Raw genomic sequence first — 24,750 nt, forward strand, 5'->3', positions numbered from 1 at the left:
CCCATGCAAGAGTAATGCTGCTTCTGTAGGACCCGCACATACATAAAATAATGAGCGCTCAGATGCCCTTTTGCATGTGCAGTATAAGCAAAAAGGAGATGGGTAATGGACTTGTACAAGTGTTTCTTCTTTAGAAAAGTGCATGGTAAGGATAGAAATAAATTCAGCTCCATGCTATGGAAATTAGTTGCCAACTTTTTGTTACTGATGGGTTTACTCCTTTTGATACAGAAAGGCAGTAAACCTGCAAAGTTAGAAATTTTCTGTCTGGCAGTGGCAAGGAACACACAACAGGTTAAGAGGAGCGAGTGATACTTGCCTGAACACATTTCCACTTAAATTTCTCTTTTCTAAAAGGAAATTAAACAACTGATACAATTTGATGAGATTTTGATTTTCTTAGGTATATTGCTTTCTGCTTCCAGGTTATCCAAAAAGTGTTAAAAATCACACTGATAAGCTCTCTGCAGAGCAGGTGGCTTCCTTTATATTCATTGTAAAAATAACAGGCCAGTGCTGGCCCAGGCAGGAATCACACGTGTTGCCTGATGCTCCTGTTACCCCAGTTTCCCCTTCAATGAGCCACTCTCAAACCAGCTCTGCTAACAGGGGTGTGCCATTAGAAACTCTTCTAGGTCAGAGAGGTCACTCATTCTGAAATGGGAAACTGTCCTTTTTTAATAGACCATCACAGCCAGCAACCTGACCTAAGCAACTTCCTAGCTTGCAAAGAGAAATAAATAAAATAAGGTTGAGATTACTTGAGAAAAATCTTAAGGAGGGAACTGTGTTTTGTGAACCACATGAAAGGATCCTAGAGTCTCTTGCAAATATTTTCCATTTATTTTTTTTTTTAATGCACAGTTCATTTTCTTTTTTTTTTTTTTTACTTTTTACAGCTTCTTCTGGAAGATTTTATATATATATAAAAGAATGGAAATGAAGGCAGCAGCTGAAGCAATTTCCAAGGAAAAGCAAGAGGAGGATGATTTACTGTGAGCTGTAACGAGCACTAGACTCCTGGTTTCATAAATTCAGTGTAAGTACTGGTGTATCCACCTCAATTGATGTCCTCTGCTGAAGTGCCACACAGCTCGGACTCCATCCTCAGAGTGAGACTGCACAGATTGTGCTGGGGTTACTTAATAATAATGGGCAGACTGGCAGCGAGGAGGGAAAAATCACTGTGGGCAAAGAACTACTCATGGTTCAGAACTGCGATACCCCAAAATGAACGGCTGAAGTCCCTCACAGCGCTTCTCGTTAGATCCCAGGCAATATATGACATGTACACTGCTGTGGAATATATTGATTGGGAAATCTGAGAGCTGGATTGCAGGGTAAGAGCAGAGAGAAACATGAGCGTTGAGGCAGAACTACAGGAAGGTCTGTTTAACCCAGAAATTGCCATTTCCAGTTGGAGTCTCCAGAAAAAAAAAAGCATCTTTGAAACATCAAAGTAAAGATTGCTGAAAATGTTTGATTCTGCACTGCAGATCAGAGGAAATGTGACAGTTTGTCTTGGTGATGCTCTCCAGGATGTTTTTCACAATGCTGAGAACAGTTTTGCTTGAAGGCATGAATTTCAAATGGCTTATATTCTAATAATATTGAGATGTGATGCTAGGTCTCAGGAAAAAAGGAAGAAGAGGCAGAGAAATTCGGTAATGTAGATAAATAGAAGAAAATGAGATCTACATGGGAAGTTTGATTAAATTTGGAATTGGCTGCTGGACCAGAAAGATAGAGCTAAGTAAAAGCATGAAGTTAACTAAGGGAAAAATGAGTTTGAAGCATGAACAGAACTCGAATTCATCTTTGCCAGAGAGGTGGGAGGCTTGCTGTGACCTTGAGAGCTGTTGTAAGAGCCGTTCACACGCAAGCCCTGCAGCGGCAAGAGAAACCTTTGCAAAAGGCAGCTATTATTTTTATTTTGGTGCATTTAACACAGAGATACCATGTGCTGCAATTTCTGTTTAGTCTATAACCCGGTCTGCTGAGAAACCAGATAAGCTAAGGGGCACAAGAACCTGGGCTCCTGAAGGCCAACGTGTTTCTAATATCTCAGGTAGCCCTGGAATCTGCATGGTGCATAGCGAGGGGCAGGTGTACATGTCATTTAGACTATGGTCTACTTGGTGAAGGTATCTCCTCAGATGTGTTCTTTATATAGAGCTTAAAAACAGAGCCTTGGGCACTGGTGATAACTTATAGGTGATAGCAGCTGGGTTAAAAAATGGCATTAATAGTGGTAGGATCTCTGAATCAATACATACATAGTCTATTGCTATGCTGTGACTCTTGCTTCCTCTACTTGTTAGCATCAAGGTCATCTTTTGCTGTTAAGCTGAAGTAGCTTTTTCCTTCATGGGCAAGCATGACCAACAAAGGTGGTCAATGTCCCATCAGCATGGGGTGGCTGAGCTCCTCTGAGCAGGTGATAAATCAACTGGGGAAGGAGATGCTGCTGGTAGGTGCAGGATCATGAAATAATAGAGGTTAGAAGGGACCTCAGGAGATCATTTAGCACAGGGTCCTGCCCAGTGCTATATGTTCTCCAGTGCTGGTGGTCAGGCTGTTATCTGTTACTGTTATGCTCTGAGGGAGATAAATAATACATTAAATGCTTGCAGAATAATATAGTGATACCGTAAGAAAAATCCCAGATGTGTAACCCTCCTGTTCAGGCACACTTCCTACTAATGAGATATTCAGTAGTGCCTTCTTGCACATATACTTCATCTTGCTGATCCTCTGTGGACTCATTTTTCTGCTCCCATGACCGATTTTTCCTCTCTGTCTAGTCATAGGCGCTGTATCTCTTAATTTTATTTTTTTTAACATCCTATTCTTTATGTCCAGAGTCTCCTTTTCTTTTATTTTTTTTTCCTTGCTAGTTAACTGTAATTATACAGCTTTTTAATGAATTTTGATTCAGTTAAACATGTTTTATGTGACTAACAGTAATTCCCCTGCTGGTCTAATTTTATGTAGTGTATTTAATTGAGATCCCCTTTGCAAGTACACAGTTTGCAAAAATGTGTGTGGCAAATACAATCCCTAACCATAAATTGTGCTTCATTCCTGCTCTTCTGATTAGATTTTTATTTGCATTATATTATTTTTTCCCACTAAAATCTTGTCACGTACAGTTTAACCACTCCAGCAAATTAATTCATACTATATTTAATGCTACATACAGAAACGCCTTTATGAGTCTTCTAATTGTTCATTTCAACCATTCTAAAATTAGTTCCCTTTTATTAATTGGGGAGTCACTGCATTCTCAAGAAGACAGAAAGCTCTCTTGCAAATCACATTAACTGGACAGATGTTCTAAAATAGGTTAAATATTACCCAGTAAGTGCTGATACAGCTCATCAGTCATGTCACTGCAACAACCGTTCTTTCCATAATCTAATACAGGCTAAACTGTAGTATGAGAAAGGCAGACTCAGAAGTGATGAACTGTCGTTATAGATGATAGTCGTACGTTTAGACTAGATTCGTGTTTTCAAATAACTGGAGGAGTTTCTTCATCTGTGATCAGAGAATGAAAGCCCCCTTCCTAGTAATTATTAATGATGCCATAGGAAAGGAGGGGTTCTTGGTTCGTATATCATTGTTGCTTTGCCCTAGAGCTCAAATACTCTCCAAAGAAAATCAGTATCATTTTAAATGTGGCAAAAGCAAAGCTCAAGCAAAGGAAGCACCTATCTAGGCAAAATAATCCCACATACACTGAGTATGTGGGTAAAAGGCAGATTAAGATTTAATTTCAGGAGACTGGGTCTCCCTAACCTAACTATGTTCTGGAAACAGTTTGTTAACTGAATCATCTCTGTCCCTCTCTTCAAACATATCTCATCAGCAACCTGTCTAATGGGATAAGAGGGTCTTGAGACATTTACACACATAGAGACATAAAGGTTTATATAACCCTAAGAGCAGACAAGAGGTATCTCACAGACAATTGCCCATGTTCCCTTGCTAAATCCTTCATAATAGTGTTTTTCTGCCATGTCAGCAGCTACATGATAATAAAGCAAATGGCACAGGTAGCCTGACAGCCAATTTCAATGACCAGAAGGCAAGAAATTCCAGGTTTCCTTATTTTAGCAGCTAGATGAATGATGTTTGGTCAAGGAACAAAATCTAAGCATCGTAATTCTTAACTAAACCATCAAAAATAGCCTCAGGAGCCCTTGGTTCTATAGCAGGATGTTCAAGACCATTTAATCTTTTTCATATATGCTGCAATAAGATGGAGTTCTGAAGCCTTCCAAGACCAATCACAGCATGTGCAGGAAAAATCCCAAGTACTTAATATCATGTACAGAAAAACAAGACTGGAACAATTAATTTTCATTCGTTAGTTGCTGGGTGTATCTGACAAGCCTGCTTGCTGAGCGAGCATTTGTATTCACCTAACCTCCCTGATTGAGGCTTTTGCATAGAATTTGCATAAACCTCTACCCCCAATGGGACGTGGCTAACGTTAGCTATGACAGCAGGGTAAAAGCACTGAAGTTTAGGACAGCCATTAGCATCTTGATCAACTTTTGTATTTATTCCCTGAAATACATGTCCCCAGTACGTGACATACGCTTGTCTCAGAGTTGCACGTTAGGTTTGGATGGCTGGGGTTGTCCTGGAAAATGGGCAAGTGATGGGATGAGAGGAAATGGCCTCAAGTTATGCCAGAGAAGGTTCAGATTTGGATATTAGGAAAAAATTATTTGTGGGAAGAGTTGTCAGGCGTTGGAACAGGCTGCCCAGGGCAGTGGTGGAGTCACCATCCCTGGAGGGGTTAAACAGATGTATAGACGACGTTATTAGGGACAAGACTTCGTGCTAGAATTAGGTTATGGTTGGACTCTATCTTAAAGGTCTTTTCCAACCAAAATGATTCTATGATTCTATGAAATATGGAGCCCTAATCTGATTGGTATGAGATGATGATAAGGCCTTACAGCATGATGGGGGTGACGTTATGGGCTTTCGGATGAAGAATGCCACAGTAGAGCTCTGCTGAGCCTGAGCAGCTGAAGGAAACATTGAGGCTTTCAAACTAGTAGATATGCGAAAAACCATTGATTGCAGTCACACTAAGGAGGAAAAAGAAAACCCACCAAATTGAAAAGTAAATATTGCAGACATTGCCTTTGTTTTTCTTGATAAAGTCACTCATGCGCCTCACAATTACTATTAAGAAGTTAGACTTGTCTCTGAGCATAAGAAGTGGGGTCAAGAGGGTCTGTTTGGTGAGGATCCTTTGCGATTTTCTTCAGAGGGATGAGCAGCTCTAGCGAACATTGCAAAAAGTTACCTCTGAAAGCTGCATTACCTCTAAGGAAAGTTGCATTATACTATTAAAATACAGCACCCTGATGCTCTGTTTGGTGCTATAATGGACAACGATTATATAGTCGTAACAATTGCCTCCCTTTATCAGCTACAGGACTAAGATATTTATTATGCGTATCTTTTGAAACTTATACACTCATTCATGAAGTGGTTCTACAGAGAACTTTGAAAGCTGCTGCAGCAGTTTTCACAGCTCTGAGTTTCTGTAATCAGATGAATTTTACCAACCACAAGTGGTTTTTGACTTTTCCCATATTGGGAAAAAAATCATGTTTACCTTATAGACATAACAGTTCTGAAGTTGATCAGGTTGAATGTCCCTGCAACTGAGTGCAAACCCATTAACATTAATGAGGTTTCCTTCTCCTATTTCTTCATGCTTCTCCCTTAACAGCTAAGTCATGAACTGTCTAGCCACTCGAATCAAACTTACTCAATATGGAAAAAACCTCTATGTGCTTTGTTTACAAAAAGCTGAGCAATGAATTAATTTAAAACACATTATGGAAAATAAGAAGTTTCTGGTAGTATCAGAACATATTCATTAGCTGTATGATCAGGAAAGAAAAAGAAAAGGAATAGTCACAAAGTCTGTTGAGGTTTATTTTTGCTGTGAACACTTCAGCTTTCTGTCGTGGTTGAGACGCGTTTGTCCATCTGAACCACGACAGTTTTCTAAGGAAGTTGCAAGCAAATAAAACATTTGAACCCTTTCAATCTACTCTAAATCAGTCTCTGTTGGGATCTCTGTATTTTATTAATGTGTCAAAAATTAGGTGAAAAGAATGGGAATAGAATAAGAAGCCTGAATTAACAAAAACCCTGTGTGTCTTATGTGTTACAGAAATAAATGTTCCCTGGCTCCAAAGAGGCAGTTCAGAACCCCCAGCTGGATTTTGGTGTTAGCTCGCGGAAGAGTAAATGTTTGCACAGCTCTATCTTCAAACATTTCCAGCATTTTGACCACTCATTTGAAATCCTCTAGCATTACTTTTAACTATTCTACTTTCATGGTGCGTTGAAATAAATGATAGAGGTATTTGTGACTCTTTTTGGCCAGTTTTGCTGCTGTGCCATCCCAGCTCTGTGGGATTTATAACGGGTGAAAAAGCATTTGGGACCAATTGCTCATGAAGTTAACACGATGCTCAATATTGGCAGCAACTGGGTAAAATATGCTGGAGCCCTGGAAGGTCTACAGCATAACAACAAAGATCACACACGTCAGAAACTGTTCTCCAAAAACCCCACTGCTGCTGCGGTACAAAAGGCCATAATCCATGGGAGGTGTTTGGGGGGCCAAAGGGCATCGTAGCTGTGTCCAAATGATCTGAGAAAGGTCAGGAAGGACCAGGGAAATCCTTGTCCAGTATTTTCATTCTGTGCTTTGCTACATGATTTGAGAAGTCACATTTTTAATGGGAGCCATGTTAGAGCATCAAGTCCTCTATCAAAAATCGGAACATTTTGATCATGTGTGTAGCTAATTGAAGTGGTGCGACCAGAGTATTTTCTGCTACTGCTGCCCAAAGTGTTTTGCTTGACTGCACCTCAACCAATTTTATGTGCCTGTGACACTGCTGTCTTCAAATGTGCAGCAAGAATTTTAATCCAGCAGGATAAAATTGATAACTTTTATAATGACATAATTATTACTGCAAGTATTAAAGAAGTGAATATAATTACTGTATTTCTTTGAACCAACATTATTTTTAGCCTTAACCCTACCGTGGTCAGGCACATTGGATCACAGTATCTTTGATATTATTTTAAAATTCAATTTAAAATCTAATTTATTATAGGTGAACTGCTATTCCTGAAGGGTTAGCTGCCATAGTTTCTGTATTCAAATCACTCCATAGCTTCCAAATTAGTTGCTTGACCTTTTCTATACTTGTGATTGAAATAGGAATTTAAATTTCAGGAATGGTTTTCTGTAACTCGTTTGGAAAACTGCAGCTTCTGCGGTTTGCTCATCACACCACTTGTTATGTCTTCTCTGTGGACATTAAATAGACCGTTGGGAAGGTGAGAAGTGCACCCAACAGGAGATGTGTTCTCCAAAGCTGCCCTATTTACTGGAGGGGAACAGGGTTACTCATAACATAAATCACTGCTTGGTGTGAGGAACAGCCTGGCACTCAGGTTTGCATTAATCAGCAATCAAGAAAATCCCCATGATCTTGTTCACTTGAGGAACAAGGGGCTTGGCCATCACCAAAGCTTTGGAGGAAGTGACTTGGGAAGGCTTGTAAAAGTGTTCATCTTCACCTGGCTTGTATTTTTTTTGTAAGTGGATAACTATGTTAAGCCTTAGACTATTTTTTTTTTCAGTGAATAGATATTTTATGGTTTATTTTCAGAGAACTGCTCTTTCAGGGCTTTGGAGGAAAGGATGTAGCTACAGTGGAAATAAATCAAACAAGGGCGTACATGCAAGGTGTCTCCTGTTGCTGTTCTTCAGTTGAAACCCTATATTAGGTAAGAATATTTGTTTATTAATCACGTCCTAAAACATGCTTGTAAGCTCTTAGTTTTAATTGAATTTGTTATTATATTGCAAGGTAGCCAGTTTTAAAATAAGGTGCTTATTAAATCTGTTAAACATTGTATCATTGGGTGAAATGGTTGTGTAAGCAGGATGTGCTCAGCAGCACTTTTAGGGAGTAGAGATGGAAATTTCTGTCAGAGGCTTTGTGTGATTTATACGGGGAGTAGTGGATGCACAAGAATAGCAGAGCTGGAAAATGCTCTTGTGTTCCTCGGTGCTTTCTCCAATATCAGCTCAGCAAAAGAGAACCTGAGATTTTCAAAGGGGCCTTTCCATGGCAGCCTGTCCTTCCTGATTCTTGACAACAGACAGGAAACTTCTAACTGGGATTTTAATGTCTGGGTGTCTAAATCTGGATGCTTTGATTCTGTTTTATTATTTTAAAAGGAGATCACAGTTGTGTGAGGTTGCCTTTACCCTCACTGGCTGGGTCATTTTAAGGTAAAGTTTTTATTTCAAAAACAATACAACTCCCCCCTCCCCCCCAAACAAACAAACAAACAAAAAATAACAACAAAAAAACCCAAATCCAATAAAAATAATCCCCAAAAGCTAAAAAGGCAGATTAATGTTTGCAAAGGTTCTGTATTTCTTAAGCTCAGGAGAAAATCGGCTGAATTCTAAACTACAAAATTGCTATCCATATTTTATTAGCTGAAGAAATGAGGGTGGAGAGAGATTTAGATGGCACTGCCTAAATCCCAAGGTAATTTATCCACTGGTTAACAATGTTCAGTAGAAGATACCTCTAGTAAGAATGTAAATCAAAGGAGAGCTAAGAGAGAAAAGCTGCATATCTTACATAATAAGATTGCTGAATGGGAGTTACAAATGTTTTAGCATAAGTATGAAATTGTTCCAATAAGTGAGACATGGCTGAATGAGAAAAGTGATTGGGGATTTAAAACATCAAGAGTTTACTGAAAGGATGTTCAAAATGAAATGAGAGATGTGGATGTTATTGGTAAGGGATTATGGAGGCTTGCAGAGAAATGATGTATGTATTTCGATGATATGGCAGAAACTCTTTGCATTGAGGTTAAGAGCAGTAAAAGTAGAGAGGTGGCTTTGGTATGTTGTCATTAGTCACCAGTGAATAAAAGCCAGGAAATGTTTTTGTAAATATAATTTTTAAAAAGGTTAGTGCATTAACTACTCATTGAGATTGATAACCCACATACTTATAAAGGAACAAGTTCTAATATGGATTTGATCCTGGAATAGACTGTTCAGTGGGAATAGCTGCAGAATCAAACGCTGCATAACAAAGGAAATGGAGAAAACATGCCCCCCAATGTAAATTGAATATTATCCTTATCTGCTTGCTTTTGAAAATATCAATACAAGGTATTAAAACACTTGACTCCAAACCTTTAGCAAACAATTGCCTGCAAATGATAAGCTTGGGGCAGGGAAGAGGGCAGCCAAATGATGGAAATTTCTAAGTTACAGGTCATTTTTGCTAATATTCACAGACACGTTTCTCCTAGCAAGTAGCTAGTGAAGAGTTCTTGAAACACTCTCTGTTGTCAAGTCTCTCAGTTTCTTAAGTCATCGTTAAGACCTGTGACAGTGACTTGCCTTCATGTTACTTGTAGTCTACGGCTTGCTGGAGAAATGTCTGTCTTTAAATCATTTCAGTTAGAAATTTAATTAGTTTCTGTCTTGTGGGCTAAGGCTTTACTTCATTTTTAGGATTCTTTTTCATTGAGTTCAATAACTGATAGTTGGAAGTAGAATCATAAAATGTGTGTGTATGTATATGTGTATATATATATAAAGTAATTATGGGGAGAAAAAGCCACCCTTGTTTCCTGTAATGAATCAACAGTTTAATACAAATCTACTCCCCCTTGAGAAGAAGTCAGTGAATGGAAATAAAGTCACTAAATTACAGGGAGATTTTGATAGAAACCCTATTTCTAAACAAAGTGATGGTGATTTGTATGATTTGTAGCTGCATCCCTAGATATTTTGCACAGAATATGGCGAAGCTGTATAGTATATAGTCTGCCATTTATTGTAGATGAGCTCTGTTGGTTTTGTTTGTCTAGGAATAAAATCTGTCACTTTTTTTATTTCCCATTTTTCTGTTCGTTCCCCTCTCTGTGCATCAACTCTTCCACCACTTGCTCTTCCTTGCATCTTGTTTGCCTTTTAAACAGCTTCTTGCGGAGCAGGGCATTGATCTTGCGTCTTCTGAATTTCATTTCTTTCATCGCTTGTCCTGCCTGTTCAACCGTGTCACTCTCTTGTATTAATTTGATATCGGATGTTCCAGCAAAATCAGCTGGTAACTCCCTGTTCCTGAAGCTGCTTCATGCAGCCTTTCTCCTTTCTGTTTTATCTTCATTATAGACTGATTCATATCAAATGATTGCCCAATCCATCTGTCCACCAGGCTCTTTTATAATCTCAGAGAGATTTGCCACCAGTTTAGCTCTGTGTTCCAGCCACTTCATTGTCTTTCTTTGACAATTAATCTCTCCAAGTACTTTAACTTCTCCTGTGCTTTATTGCTTTTCACTCTTGCTTATTATTTTCTCTAACATGCATCAAATTAAGAAATAAAAACCTGACAGCAGCCTTTCAAGAACTATAAATATTGATGTTCTGTGTCTTTTCCTTTTATTGAATGTTATTGATGGCTCGTACCAAAAGCCTGGGTGAGAATACCAGTTGGTGACAGAGGAACTACTTTAAAAATGGAGATGAAAACTCTGGAAAGAGCTGAAATTATTGATAAGTTTTATTTGAGTTTCTTTCAGAGTTTCTGCATCATCTCCTTTTACTGGGTGGGATAATTAGAACTATAAATATGAGAAGTCTCATAAACTGCATCCTGGAAGAACAGAAAAGATGTGGGTCTGGTGTGGTGCAGGAAGATTAGTCCATAATGGCTCAGAAAGGGAGTGATTAAAAGCTTTTGGGACCTCTTCTTAACCTTTCTCCTGTACTATGGCTCTACCAATATTATAGATGATCAAAACGCAAAACTGGCCAATGCAGAGTTATCACTCAAAAAGGAATGATGCACTTCGTTCAGCTTGAAAAGCTTTTTAACAGAAAATAATTAGGATTTTAAAGCAGTTTTTTTGTCAGATGAATCTATATTTCTCGTGCACAGGCACTTGCTTTTGGCATGTTTGTTCTTTTAATAGGTGTTCAAGGAAAAAGTTGAATTGTAAATGTGGTAGAGATATAGGAAAGTGTTCCCTGGACATAACGAAAATGCCATGCTGAACAAGTGAGGCAGGAAAAGGTTGAGCTTGGTATTATAGCTGCCAAGTGTGGGATGTGGGGGCTGCAGTTCAGACAGTGGGTCAGTGTCTGTATTTGAAAACATGAGATGTAATCATGAAAATCCACTTTTAACTTTCAAGTAGATAGGTGGTCTTTGTCTCGGTAAACTTTGTAATTTCTTACTGTATGCTAGCATCTAAATAAAAAGCCTAAAATATATTTTCTCTATGACACATCATGCTTACGGTCATTCTATCTTTTGTTAGACCAAACCATTAAATTTATGTAATGTAAAATGAGTAATTAACTCTTTCCAGTTTGATCAGCATGCATGGTTGAATTTTAGTGACCAGATATCATTTTTATTTTTTACCAGATGTTGCTGTGTTGCTTCAGTTTATCTAGTATTTTATTATGAAAAGAACTTAGGAAATGTTTTATACATTTCTAGTTCTGGGATATATTATGAATGTGATGGAAAAACTGCTATTTTTAAGTTCACAAAACTGGTGTTGGTGCTTAGGTCTTTGTGCAGCTTTCCAGTGCCTCAGGAACAAAGCAGTACAAAACTCTTGTTTATAAATAATAAATATATCCTATGTAAGCTCTAAAACCAGTATACCAAACTTATACCTCTGCATGAATTATCTGATGTGTTTGTCTGTATTCCTAAAAACTGACAGTGGGCTGAAGTGTTACCATGGTGAAAAAAGGATGAAACAAAGCAGATTAACGTGGCAAAGTAACAAATGGATGTGATTTTTGTTTCTTTCATTTGACCAAGAATTACTGTATTACCTGAAAATTTCTTATGTACTCAAAGTAAATGACTGTGAGATTCAAACATCAATTATTAGAAACAGTTGGGGTAGGATTAATATTCTAGTTCTGTATCTTTTTGTTTAGTTTAACTCGTAGATTATCCAGCTTAATCACTGTACTTAAATGGAGTTTTCTCATTATTTTGGATTTGATTTTATTTTTTTTCAATTTACTGTTGGTGAATGGCAGAAAATCTGACACAACATCTTTTGGACTTGCTCAAAGGGGTATAGTCACCATTTATTTTCGTTTTTTTAATGTCTTCTCAGTATGGCACCTTGGGAGATGATTTATGCATCTTCTTGGCAAGATCAAGTTCCGATGTTCTCAAAGGGGGGAAAACCACAAAGCTCGTTATCTCTTTAAATCCCTCAATGCCAGCAAAGCAAGGCTTAAGGAGGAGTTAAGCGGTCCGTTGGCCTTCTGCATGAAAACTAATTTCACCCAAAAGGCTGAGTCAGCGAAGTTTCTGAGGGATCCGACTCATCATTTTGAAAGTCCCTGTGCTCCGTTTCGAAGTTCCCAATACCCAGGGCTCACTGTAAAAAGAGAAGGTAGGACACACTCCTGGAATTAAATATACCCTGAGGTTAACTTTACACTTCTGATTTAGTTTTAACATGTAAAATAGGAATTTTAGAAGTTCGGCACAACATGAAGATAAGAATTTCTTCCTATTGCATGATTTTATATGAAGTGATCTAGAGGACAGACCAAGGATGGGTGTAGTAATTTTTGTTGATTGATACTTTATGTTTATTGATACGTCCAGATTAAAGGGAGTGCCCCTTTCTTCAGTCTGCTGCTACATTTAAATAGAGATAAGAAAAAGAAAAGATCTTCGAATGCATAGTTATACAAAACAACTCTAGTAGAAACAGAAGGTATTTGAAAGTGGAGAAGACAGTTCAGCTCCTGATTGACTGCTGCAAATTCCTATTTTGCAGTCTGGTGTATTGGTGTTTTTCTTTTCTCTGAAGGTTTTTGAGGAACTAATGACAGGTTTTATTTCTTCAGAAGTGAACAAATGTGAAAGCCACACATCTCTTTTCCATAACTCTCTGCTATGGCCCTGTGCAAGCTGGATGATGGTGTCATCGCTTCCTTTGCTGCTTGGGAGGTTGTGAGAATCTTAGTATTGAATTTTTTTAAATCACAAGGGAAAAGGCCAAAATTCTTAATGTAGGGCCTATTACCCTCCTGCTTGATATTTGTTGTTACAGGTTATTGTCTCAAACCAATGAAAGGATATTGTCATTAACCCCGTTAATGGTTGCCACCAACTGCAAAGATGCTGGCAAACAGTAAAAAACTATCTATCGTTATTTAATTATAACCACAAGGCAAGTGCACATAGTTACACTGATTATTTATCAGTGAGAGGTTGATGGCTTTAATAGGCTAATAATCTCATAATGAAGGCAGTTTAATTATATATATGGTGAGGCCAGTGATTGTTATTAAAAAGTGCAAGATAATGTCTGAAGTTAGGAAGCCCCAGACAATACAGAGTGAACATACTTCAACCATCTTCTGAAATGACGCTTCTCCTGCCTTTATGTAGTGTATTAAACTCTGGTTCTGTGAACCGTGGGTCAAACATATGCAGTAAAGAACAATTTTTATGGCCTCTTTAGCTTTCAAAACATGTCGTGTAGAATATGGAAACTGAAGACAGTATTTATAGATGCACTCTTAAAAGCCAAAAAGTAAGCCCAGTCTCGCCTGCTGCCCCCCTTGGGAACTATAACTCTCTATACCTTTTAGGTAGATCATTACAGAATGTAATGGATTTATTATTTTATAATGACTTATACTAGTAAATATTTTCTATGGGTTTGGATTGATATGCTTCAATTGTCATACCAAGTCCTGAAACTCCTTTTGAATACAGATGCTTTTCATGTTTACTAAATTAAATTAGTATATTAAAAATATTTCAGAATGGTTTCTGGTTGGAATTGATCTACATCATTTAGAGGTTGATCAGCATCTATAGTGAGCATCATATAAAAATCAAAACTTAGCTTTTAGGGGGCGCTTCTGTAGAGATATTTAGGTTGCATGACTTCTGTACCGATGTCATGATACTAGAGTACCTAATTCCTATGATGTGTGTGAATAATTAGACTTTGAAAATCACTCCTGACACCTGCCTTTCTTTTTCATGGCTTTAGTATCTTTAAAATCTGGCCCTTTGCACGTTTTCATTGGCCTCTTCATAAGAAAGATTTGCAGTTAAACTTGCATGTGGATCTTTAGATGGAAAATAATCATCTTTATATGGAAAGAAATCAATGCCCAAATCAGTTTTTAAAATGGGCATAGCAACTATAGCATCCTTAAAAATTAATTAGGGAAACATAATACTCAAAAGAAAAAATGTTGGAGGGCACAAATGCTTCAGCACATGAACCAGGGGAATGGCCCTGCATGGTTTCTTGGCTTCTTTGTACACCAAATTTTCTTCCAGTTCTCTGTTCCCATTTAATACTGGCACAAACTCATAGCAACATATTTCTTTTTCATTAAAGCATCCAGATTTAAAAATAAAACTAGGAAAAGCAGGGAGTGAGTAGGTAGAAATCCTTTGTTTCTGAGCCAAGTTGAAGGATGGACATTCTGTAGTTTTCTGACAAAATTGAAGTTCTCCTTTTTTCCCCCTGTGCAGCTCTTGAAACTCTATTTCCCTTTATCAGTTTGTGTGCCTTGAGTGTACTTCCTAGTTAAAACTTTTAAATGACTTTAATTACAGAAACTAAAAAGAGCTGCTGCAGAAATTATTCCCACGCAAGTTAAAAGGTCATTAAAAGTTTGGGCTATCAAGCTAATTTGTGAACAATATTGTTCTACCAGCGGTAATTATATTGTGAGATCTCCGCTTTCCTCCCCCCTTACCTAGCCCCTCGCACAGCACGCACTCCAAACCCTTTTGTAATGTCAATAACAAGTGTAATTAGAGCAGCTTAATAATTGTGAGCCTGTCATAAAATGTGGGGTTCTGTAATAAAACAATGAGAGGTCAGACTCTGGGTAGATTCACCTGAAATTTTCTGAGTCAACCTCTGCTATAGAGAAATCTCATGAGAAGGGCTTTGCTGTCTCTTGTGTGTTCTTAGATCAGAAAATGCCACTAAGCCTGAGCTTTGGCCAAGCTTCTCTTTTAGTTCAGGCTTAGTAAACAATAGATATCTTGCCAAATCTCTATTGCCACAAATCTTTCAGAGAAAATCAGGTCACTTGACGAATTTTAAAGGGAAAATCCTGACCGGCAGTAGAGTTGCAAGTTGATTTTACAAATATAGGGAAAACCTTACATTATGTTCCACTTCAGATGGTTCCATCACTGTAACTTCAAACATCTGATCGCGACTCCCACCTGTCCGTAGGATTTACAGCGTCACACAGTACGTAAAACCTTCAAGCAACATGTCTTGGTGGATCTGTAGTGTGCTTGTAGTAACCTTGGAGGCTGTTGTTCAAACAGCTGGTGATGCTCTTGGCTGGTGTTGAAATGTCATCCGTAGGAAGACTTCAGTTATAACCACTGCTGTGCACATAGGTGTTAACAACTTTTGTGCATTGTCTTTTAGAAATAATATTATAATTAATATTTTAGATATTGGAGGACTTGTTTATATTATAAAATCAAAGTGATCTGCTGTAAATCCAAGTGAATGGAAACCAAATCACTTTTTCCAGATGCAAGAACTCATTCCCTGGGTTTCAGATCTGCCAAATGGCTCCTTCCCCCAGTCCAGAGCAAGGGGAGGGAATGGGAGAATTCTTCGTTATTTCATATTTCATTCAGCGTGCACAGGTTTGTAACTTTATCTCATTTTGTGCAGAGTTAAATGTTATCACTTGTACAGTGGTTTGTAAAGTAAATGTGTGAGCTGATACCACACGTTGTATCTCACCATGGTCCCTCCTCATTTACAAGAAGGAGCAGCATGTCCCTGGATGTTTGAGCATCATCCATTCGAAACAGGGATAGATTCTGAGAAAATAACATATTTTGGTATGATGGGAACAAGATTTTGTGAAATCCTTGCTAGTGTAAGGTAGTAAAATAAACTGAAGTCATTACAGTACAAAACCACATTGGAGTATCTCATTTCATCCCACAAAAAGATGTGGTGAAGAGTTGGTACTAATTAGTTTAGCTAAAATATCCAGTTTTTTCTTTTATATGTTTATAAACAGAAGCGAGAAACAATGATGGGCTACTTGGCTTTGACCCCCAACTCCTTGTACATACAATTTACTCAGTCTTTTTAGTGACAAAATAACAGAATTCAGTCTTTACCATGTAACTATTGCCTCACCTCAGGCTTGGTGGAATTTTATTCATTTTATTTCAAAAACAAAAGATACGATGTAGATAACCAGACAGGTCAAAGAGCCCTCATACATATGCATTTTTTCTTGAAGGATTTAGGCCTGTACGTATTTTCTTGTGCTATGACATAAGTTGCTTTTTCCTAAACATTGAAAAAAAAAAATTACCATCTGTGGTTTTTTGTACGCATATATACCAAAGTAGCATAGTAAATTCCAGCTTTATTGAACACTTAATGTGTTGTTGGCAGCAGGAGACTCTTTTTTAGGTGTTTGTGATGGTTAACACCAGCAAAATACTTAAGTGTGACAGAAGAAATCAAGATTGAAAAGCTTATTTTTTCTGTCTTGTAGATAAATACTTTCTACCTTGAAAACAAGCCATGAAATATTAAATTCAAAGCATAAACACATAAGGTTTATTTCAAGTCATATTTTACTTAGCAATACCTGTGGTATTAAAACAAAATTTACCATGAGGCTGCGTGAGCTGTTCAATAGCAGAGCTCACTCGAATCAATATAAATACCAAATTGCAGCTGGGCCAAAGAGATGGATCCATCTTTCCATTTTACCAGGAATATGATTTGATTTATAGGATCCTGGAAAACAAGCAAGCAACAAAATAATCAAGAGTGTACAATTTAAAGCTTAAATTGTTACCTCTTTCCAGAGAATTTGAGCAATATTTCTTTTCTCTCCCCCTAAAAAAGTTTATGAAGGTAGAACGGAGGAGGGTAGTTAGGAGTATTTAATGGTTCCCAAATTAGGAAGTGTCTCTCTTGTATGAAATGGAATTATTCCCACCTGTGTAGGGTATGGGTGGCTGGTTGGCACGTCCGTCTGGTGCGTCTCCATCAGCAAAGTCGTGGTGTTCCCCAGGGACCAGAGAGTAATTTTCTTCAGAATAAACCCCACTTTTTGTTCTTCTATGGAATTCAGTTTTGTTTTCCCACAAAGCAAAGCTCCCAGAGATTATTTTCAATTTATAAATTCCATTTAGTTCCTCAGAATTTTAAGAAAGCAGGCTTTGTTGTCAGACCCTGCATCTTTCTCTTTCTTTTTTAAATATGGAGTAATTGCCATATTTTATTATTTCTTTACTTAGAGTAATAAAACACAGCATTTTGGAATAATTGAGGAGGAACGCAAAAACAGTTGCCAAAAAGCACAACAATATAAATGTAAATCAGGCACAATTTTACTTTTCCAAAGCTGTGTTAGGCCTTCATTAGCTGGTCCATTGTGGTAATCCTTTTCAAATTGTTTAATTTTCTTTTCTAAATCCGTGCTTTCATTGATCTGCATCTTTATCCTCCACAATGTTTCTTTAATAGTGATACAACTAATGAAAGCTTATATACTGGAGATTTCTGTATGTCTTGGTGGAGCGAACGTTTAAGCTGGGGTTGGGAGAATGTGGTTTTCAAAGAGTTTTTGGGCTTTTTACATTGAAGGTGCACCATATATATATAGATACATGCACATTTTCTCTTTTTCTGGTGTGTATTTCTAAAATTTACATTGGGGAAGGTTAAGTCTCAGCCCTTTCTCACTGAGTAATACTGGTGGTATGCAATTACTAAAAAAATAAATTAACTTTGCTAGCTCAACTTGATGCTGATACATTTCTTCTGTATCAAAAATAGCATGGTCAGCAGGACAAAGGAAGCGATCCTTCCCCTGTACTCTGCATTGGGGAGGCCACACCTGGAGTATTGTTTTCAGTTCTGGGTCCCTCAGGTCAGGAAAGAGATTGAAGTGCTGGAGCGGGTCCAGAGAAGAGCAACAAGACTGGGGAAGGGACTTGAACACAAGCCCTATGGGGAGAGGCTGAGGGAGCTGGGCTTGTTTAGTCTGGAGAAGAGGAGGCTTAGAGGTGAGCTCAGCACTCTCTAGAACTACCTGAAGGGCAGTTCTAGCCAGGTGGGGATTGGGCTCTTCTCCCAGGCAGTCAGCAATAAGACAAGGGGGCATGGGCTTCAACTCTGCCAGGGGAAATTGAGGCTGGAGATTAGAAAGCAATTCTTTGCAGAGAGAGTGGTCAGGCATTGGAATGGCTGCCCAGGGAGGTGCTGGACTCACCGGCCCTGGAGGTTTTTAAACTGAGACTGGACATGGCACTTAGTGCCGTGATCTAGTCAATGGACTGGAGTTGGACCAAGGGTTGGACTTGATGATCTCTGAGGTCTTTTCCAACCCAGTCGATTCTGTGATTCTTGATAGTTGTGTCAAGTTGTTATCAGGTTACAGATCCTGAAAGTTTCGAAAAGCAAAGCTGAAGTTTACTTGGATTGAAAAAAGTCTGTATGTATGTATGTGTATGTATATATTTATGCATGTATGTACTCTTTGGTGCCATTAATTCATCACATTAATTGCATGGTGTTGCAGAGCACACCATACTGAGCACAAAAGGACACGTACCACCAACCAACCTTCCCATCCTGCTCTTCCCAGTAAGCAACCAGTTCAAAGAAGCCTAAGACAGCATTAAAAAAAATCCTCTTCTCTAGATCATTTATTCATTGTTTGGTTTGAACAACTTCAGTAGAAAACAATTCTGAAAAGCTTTAATCACTTTAATGAGTTTTTTAGTTCTTTCTCAAATATTTCTATCAGATTTAGAAAGGTGTAATAATGAAAATTATTTAATTTTTTGTCAGAAAACTCTGGTCAGACATTTCAGAGAAATACTCTTCTGAAGCAAGCTATAAAAAAGTAATCTGGACAAAACTTCTGTATTGTACTCCAGGGGGAATGAAAGGACTGAAGAAATCTGTTTCATGTTTTGTATCTAACTTTTGAATACACTTCTCCATTCTGAAGTCCCTTTCGGATGATTTTTTCCACTTTCTTAAGTAAATCCTTACTCCTCTTTTGTGTCTGTAGAGGATTTTAATTACAGCTGAGCAGGAAAAGGAGAAGCAGCAGCTACTGAGGGTTTTCTGGAAGAAAAATGTTTGGTTTTGTTCACGATATTCTGTTCTATTGCTGCTCTCTGAGCAAAATCAAAGAAAATAGGAAGGGCCATAACCCCGTTTCTGCAGATCAACCTGTGAATAGTCTGGTAAAGAAACAATATAGTTAATATAGGTAGTATAGATATTAAAACATGACATGTAGTTGGCAAGATTTCTCTTTCTTGATGTATCTCTGCAGTCACTGCACTTGTTAAAATTTCGCCCTTATTACAGCACAAAGTCCATTGTTAAGAGATATGTATATAGGCATTTGAAGATCTTGTCTTCTCTGTAATGTGGTTCACTCCTTCAGCTGTGCACAGGGTAATTTATGTTCCCTCAATTTTATTTTCTTGCTGTATTTGAAATAAACAGCTAAAAGAAAAGGCAATTCAAAGAAAAAGATGATTTGTAAAAGTGGCAGGAGTGGCAAGAAATGCATATTTTGGCTGAAGTTTGGTATCATTTCAAAGGTAAAATTGTGAGCTTAAAATGACACAAAAATTGAGCTGAAATTTGAAGTAGTTACCCAGATGCTGGCATTGAGAAAGAAATCAGCAATTTCTGTAGAAAGGGAAATACAGTTACAGGTGGCGTGTATTGAAGTACAGTAAGCAAGGAGAGAGCGAGATTGTGGAGGACTGAGGCAAGAACATTGAAAACTATAAAATCTGTGGGAAGTGTCTGACATCGCATTCACTTGGGGGAGAATGGTTCAAATCAATGCGAATATGTCGGTACATCGTACATAGCACCGAGCGTGCGCAGCTGTTGACAGAAGAAAGAGTTGTTGAGCACCCGTAGGAAGGATGAATTGCAGAGATCCAGCTGCGAGAGCCTGAAATCTTTCTTCGCAGGCACTTATATCTTCAGAGTTATTCTTACTTTAATTTGTACATACTGATTTAGCTGGCTTATAAGCTTTCAATCCATGTTTAATGCAACTATTGGATCAAATATAAGACAAGTAATGCTTTCAGATATTGAACTGCAATATCTTCAGTGTTTTTGGGGGAGGTAAGAGTTGTAGGGGGAGTTGGTGATATTCAAGGAAGTGCTAAATTAGGTTTTTGGTACTGAAGAGCTGTCATAGTGACAATCATTCGGATGCATCAAGTTCTCCAGATAGTCCAACCTAAGAAAAGCTTCAAGGCATGGGAAGTGTTGGAGAGGGACAGGAGGAAAGCGTCCATATAAGAAAGAAAGAAACATCCTGTTTTTATAGAACAAACTATTTTTTTTCATTTTTAATTTTTTTACTTTTTTTTTTCCTCTTTTTTGAGTGAGCACAGTGAGAGTGGGTTCGGGAGCTGCCCCGCAGGTAGTTTATCCTTTGATCTGTATTCAAGTGGCAGGGTCACACAGCTGAATGCAAGCAGTACTGTGGATAGGTATTAGGATATAATAGCAATTAAACCTAAGAAAATGCCCACAGACACAGAAACACCGAGTCCTGGGTAGGAAAGCTTCAGGGTCTGCCACATCATAGGGTCCCTTCTTGCTTTCTGCTGGGAAAGCAGGAGTTAGTCCTATCGGAGATGACTTGCGGACAAGCATTTCATCTCATGCATTTATCATGGTCATGTAAATCTCTGCAGGCACTGGGAGCACAAATGTTACCCTCCAGCTTTGCATAGACATCAGTGAGAATGAGTCCAAACCTCTGAAGTGCTGGAACCGATGCACTAATGTGGTTTTTCAGCACTAATTATAGAGGGAAGAACAGGCAGGAAGCTTTGCTCTTAGGATACGTGTAACACAGGGACCAGAACAGATGTTGTATTGGGCAGTTTTGGTGTAGTGTTTGGATTTGTTTGCGTTTTTTCTCCCAATAGCTAATACTAATCTTTGACCTCTGGACAGCTATGAAAGGGATCAAGACAGTTATTGTCTTTCTACACCCCTTAAGAGTTTCCTTCCCTTATAGCGGAGGGAAATTCCTTCTTCCAATGTTAGAAGCCAGAGGAGTCAGCTTTTTTAAACTGGTGTTTTATATATTTTTGGGTGAACAAACTGTTTCAAGGCTTGTGCTGCTGACTTCTCAATGAGAACAGCTGAAACAAAGTGTTCATGTCACTGTGTGAGACTGTGATTTTCTTCTCGTCTGAGGATGCCAGGAGTCCTACATAAGCTGTAAGAAGTGCTGAGCAGGAGGAAGGAAACCTGTGATAAATACTGGCTGTGACACTACTCAAAAATGCTTAGAGGTATTAGAACTGCAAACACTGATCCAACCATGCCAGTGGTAAAATTAATGAAGTCCCTTTGTGTTGGCGGTTTTGGGTTTTTTTTTGCTACCATGTCTCAGTCCTTCAAACTCTGAAAGGCTCAGTCAAAGCCAGGACTTTGGGACTTCCAGGCATCAGCTTCAGAGCAAAATGGCCTCAATTCCAGGGTTATTAAATAGCAATTTTCTGATTGCTGGTTGAGAAATATGTGGGCAGTCGTAGTCTTGACAGTGCTGCTTTGTACTAAATTCTACCATTCTGACTTATAAGATGCGTATCTATTGATATAACGATATTAGATCAAAACAGTGTCTTGTTTTGTCAATCATCTATGCAAGTACTTACAATACTCATAAATTAATCAGAGTCCATAGTAAGTAAACAGTTTTCTCATCTACTTGTACACAAATAGTTTGATGCCTCCAGCTGAGAACATCTTTAGACTTAAAATTGTTTTCCTATGCTGCATGCTAAATTGCAAATCTAAGGCACTGACGCATCATTGGATTTAAAGAAGTATCTCCTCTTTCTAGTGCGTTTAACCAAACCATGCACATGGACCAAAACCTGGTTCAATCAGCCAGGAATCAGACTATGGAAATAATTTAGTCCATATGTAATCAAGTCTGGCACATGCAACACTTCTGAGCAAAACTTTTCTATGTGATGTTTCATTCCTGAGTGCAATCCGCAATAAAATATAATGTGGTGTCATTTTACCCACTCTATACAAGCTAATGAAAGATATTTAAAATGCATGGCGGCTAATACAATGATCTGAGTTTTACATTTCCCTAAACCGCTGTCCATCTTGTTTATTTGTTTCCCAGCTAAATACTCTAAATTAAAGCAGTAATGACTGATGAGAGTAAACATCACTTTGCAATATGCAAAAGAATCATCAATAAACCAGAGTTCAGAGCAGCAATAAAGTTCACTTGTTCTCCAGAGACCATTTAAAATAAAATAAAATAAAACAAAAAATTGGTCAACCCAGGAGAGTCTTATGTTCTGACGACTCTTAACAAGTGAAATAAAATTCCACCCGTGTCTTGGGCATGGTGCAAAGTGCTGGCCCATTAAGTACAGCCAGGGGAACACAACCTCAGAATTATGTTCTGAACTATAAATGACAAATAAATAGGCTGAATTATTATTATGACTGGCCTGGAAAATATAATCTATTTACTTTGTAAATAACAGAAATAACTTTTTGTTTATGTCACTCATCTCCCATCTAAATAATTTTCTTAACTCATTTTCTTTTCAGAGGAAAGAAAATTCAATTATTGAATTCAGTCAGTTGGTGATTTACCCCACTGTATAATGTGGGGACTGCTGTCTGTAATGTAGATTTGTCACAGTACAAGTGAACAAGTAGATGGGGATATTAAGAAGCAGTTTTGGATAATGTCATGTTTTGGGGAGAATTCCTGTTTGAACTGTTGCTCTGGGAGCTCATTAGATCATTAAAAGTGAGGAGGATAAATTGAACTAATAAATTGATTCCTTTGGTTCATCTGTATCTGTATAACAGACTCAGTATCTGTGTGTCTGTTATTAATTCCTTTAAACCTAGGTAGTTTAGAGCAGAGTTTTTTATTATACATGACCCAGAACCACTGTGTGTCTGTTATCAATTCCTTTAAACCTAGGTAGTTTAGAGCAGAGTTTTTTATTATACATGACCCAGAACCACTCTAACTTGGAAATGTCCAAGAGCACCTATCTGACCAAAGGCAAAGGAACTTATTCCAGAAAACTCCTTTTCCTACAGCTTTTGGCAAGGACCTGCAAAGCTCATTATTTTCAGGGCTGTTAATTAGTAATGATCCATTCACATGAGGCTGGTGTATCCCACAAGAAAAATCCAGTGCAATAGGTAACATCTTCTTTGGAAGACCTCATTATTTAACAGTATTGAAGAGATAGAGTTAATAGGACAAATTTAATTATCTAGTCTGATTTTTCAATATAATGTTATTCAAAGAAACCCTGTGCTCTGAGCCCTTTTGTCTTTGACTTCAAGTCACCTTAAAACAAAGCTGACACCAGCATGCAAACAAAATGTTCGAGTGATGCAGACTGTGCTCACAGTCACATGTCAATATTAACGTAAAAAAAAAAGTAACAGCTTGTTTTAAAAAATTGCCAATATATTTCAAGCCTAGAATATTAGATAAATACTCAGTGTATTATGTTAAAAATATCCTTTCCTTACCTTCTGTACGTGGTAAATTGGACACTTTTCAAAGTTTTAATTTTGAAGACATGGTAAATTGAAGACTTTTCAAAATTTTAATTGGAATTTTTCAAAAATTTTAAAAACTGAAGCAGCTATATTTACTTGTAGGAATAATAATAATGCAAAGAAAAGTTCATCTTTTTTTTTCAGTCATCTTGCAATTAAAGGCAAACTTCTTGGTATAGATGCAAAGAAAGACTTACAAAAGGAAACAATCACAGTTCATATCATTGTGTATTATTACACATATTGGGGAAAACCACGCTGTCCTAACAGGAATTATGTAATGAAACTAAAAAGAGAAATCTTGGGAAGTATTTCTTAGAAAAATAAATAACTTGCCTGCTGTTACGTGCAGGTTTTTTCATCGAAAATCATATTTCAGAGCTTAACGCAGAAATATATAACTTAGAGGTGTGTAGCCTAATTGCTTCTAGGAAAATACCTTGAAGGAGTTTTGTCTGAATTCAATATTCACACCTCCAAGAGGGTCAAATGCAATTTTTCAGGACGATGTTGCTATTATAGTCAAGGAACAAATACAGGCAGATAACAGGCAGCATTATCTGGAAGGTCAGGAACAAATTAAATAAAAGATTGGAGCTGTCAGGACTGTAGATGGTTGTGTGGAAGAGACGGGCTGTAAAAATGTTGTATTGATGTGAGGACGTTATTGTCAATGCTGGGAGCTGTGATTTACATGCTAATGGGGATGTTTGTGGTTCTCATAGCGAGTGAAACATTTTCTCAACAAATCTGGAAGGTAAACGCGTTTCTTAAATGTATTTTAGCCAATACAACCTCCGTATATGTACCTTCCTTGAAAAAATTGTTTAAATATAATGAAACATTTTACAAAACGCAACTGAGAAATGGATAAGTAACCATGTTTAAATATAAATTGTTTAATATGGGAGGTAGACGTGTTCTTGATCCCACTTATAAAAATTGAAGGAGAAAAGGAACAGAAGAAACCACTTCTGGTTTCTG

The 24,750-nt window shown here is 37.8% G+C and overlaps 1 long non-coding RNA gene across 3 annotated transcripts in view; it reads left to right on the forward strand.

Moving 5' to 3' along the window:
• LOC110355367 (uncharacterized) overlaps positions 1 to 24,750 on the forward strand; it is an 85,184-nt gene that overhangs the window by 20,149 nt on the left and 40,285 nt on the right. For all 3 annotated transcript variants that reach the window (XR_002407996.2, XR_002408000.2, XR_002407999.2), the window contains exons 3-6: positions 900 to 1,039; positions 6,212 to 6,380; positions 7,731 to 7,848; positions 12,253 to 12,537. This is a non-coding gene — a long non-coding RNA (uncharacterized LOC110355367). The remainder of the gene's footprint in view (positions 1 to 899; positions 1,040 to 6,211; positions 6,381 to 7,730; positions 7,849 to 12,252; positions 12,538 to 24,750) is intronic.

This window comes from Columba livia, chromosome 9 (assembly GCF_036013475.1).
Source record: "Columba livia isolate bColLiv1 breed racing homer chromosome 9, bColLiv1.pat.W.v2, whole genome shotgun sequence".
Lineage (NCBI taxonomy): Eukaryota > Metazoa > Chordata > Aves > Columbiformes > Columbidae > Columba > Columba livia.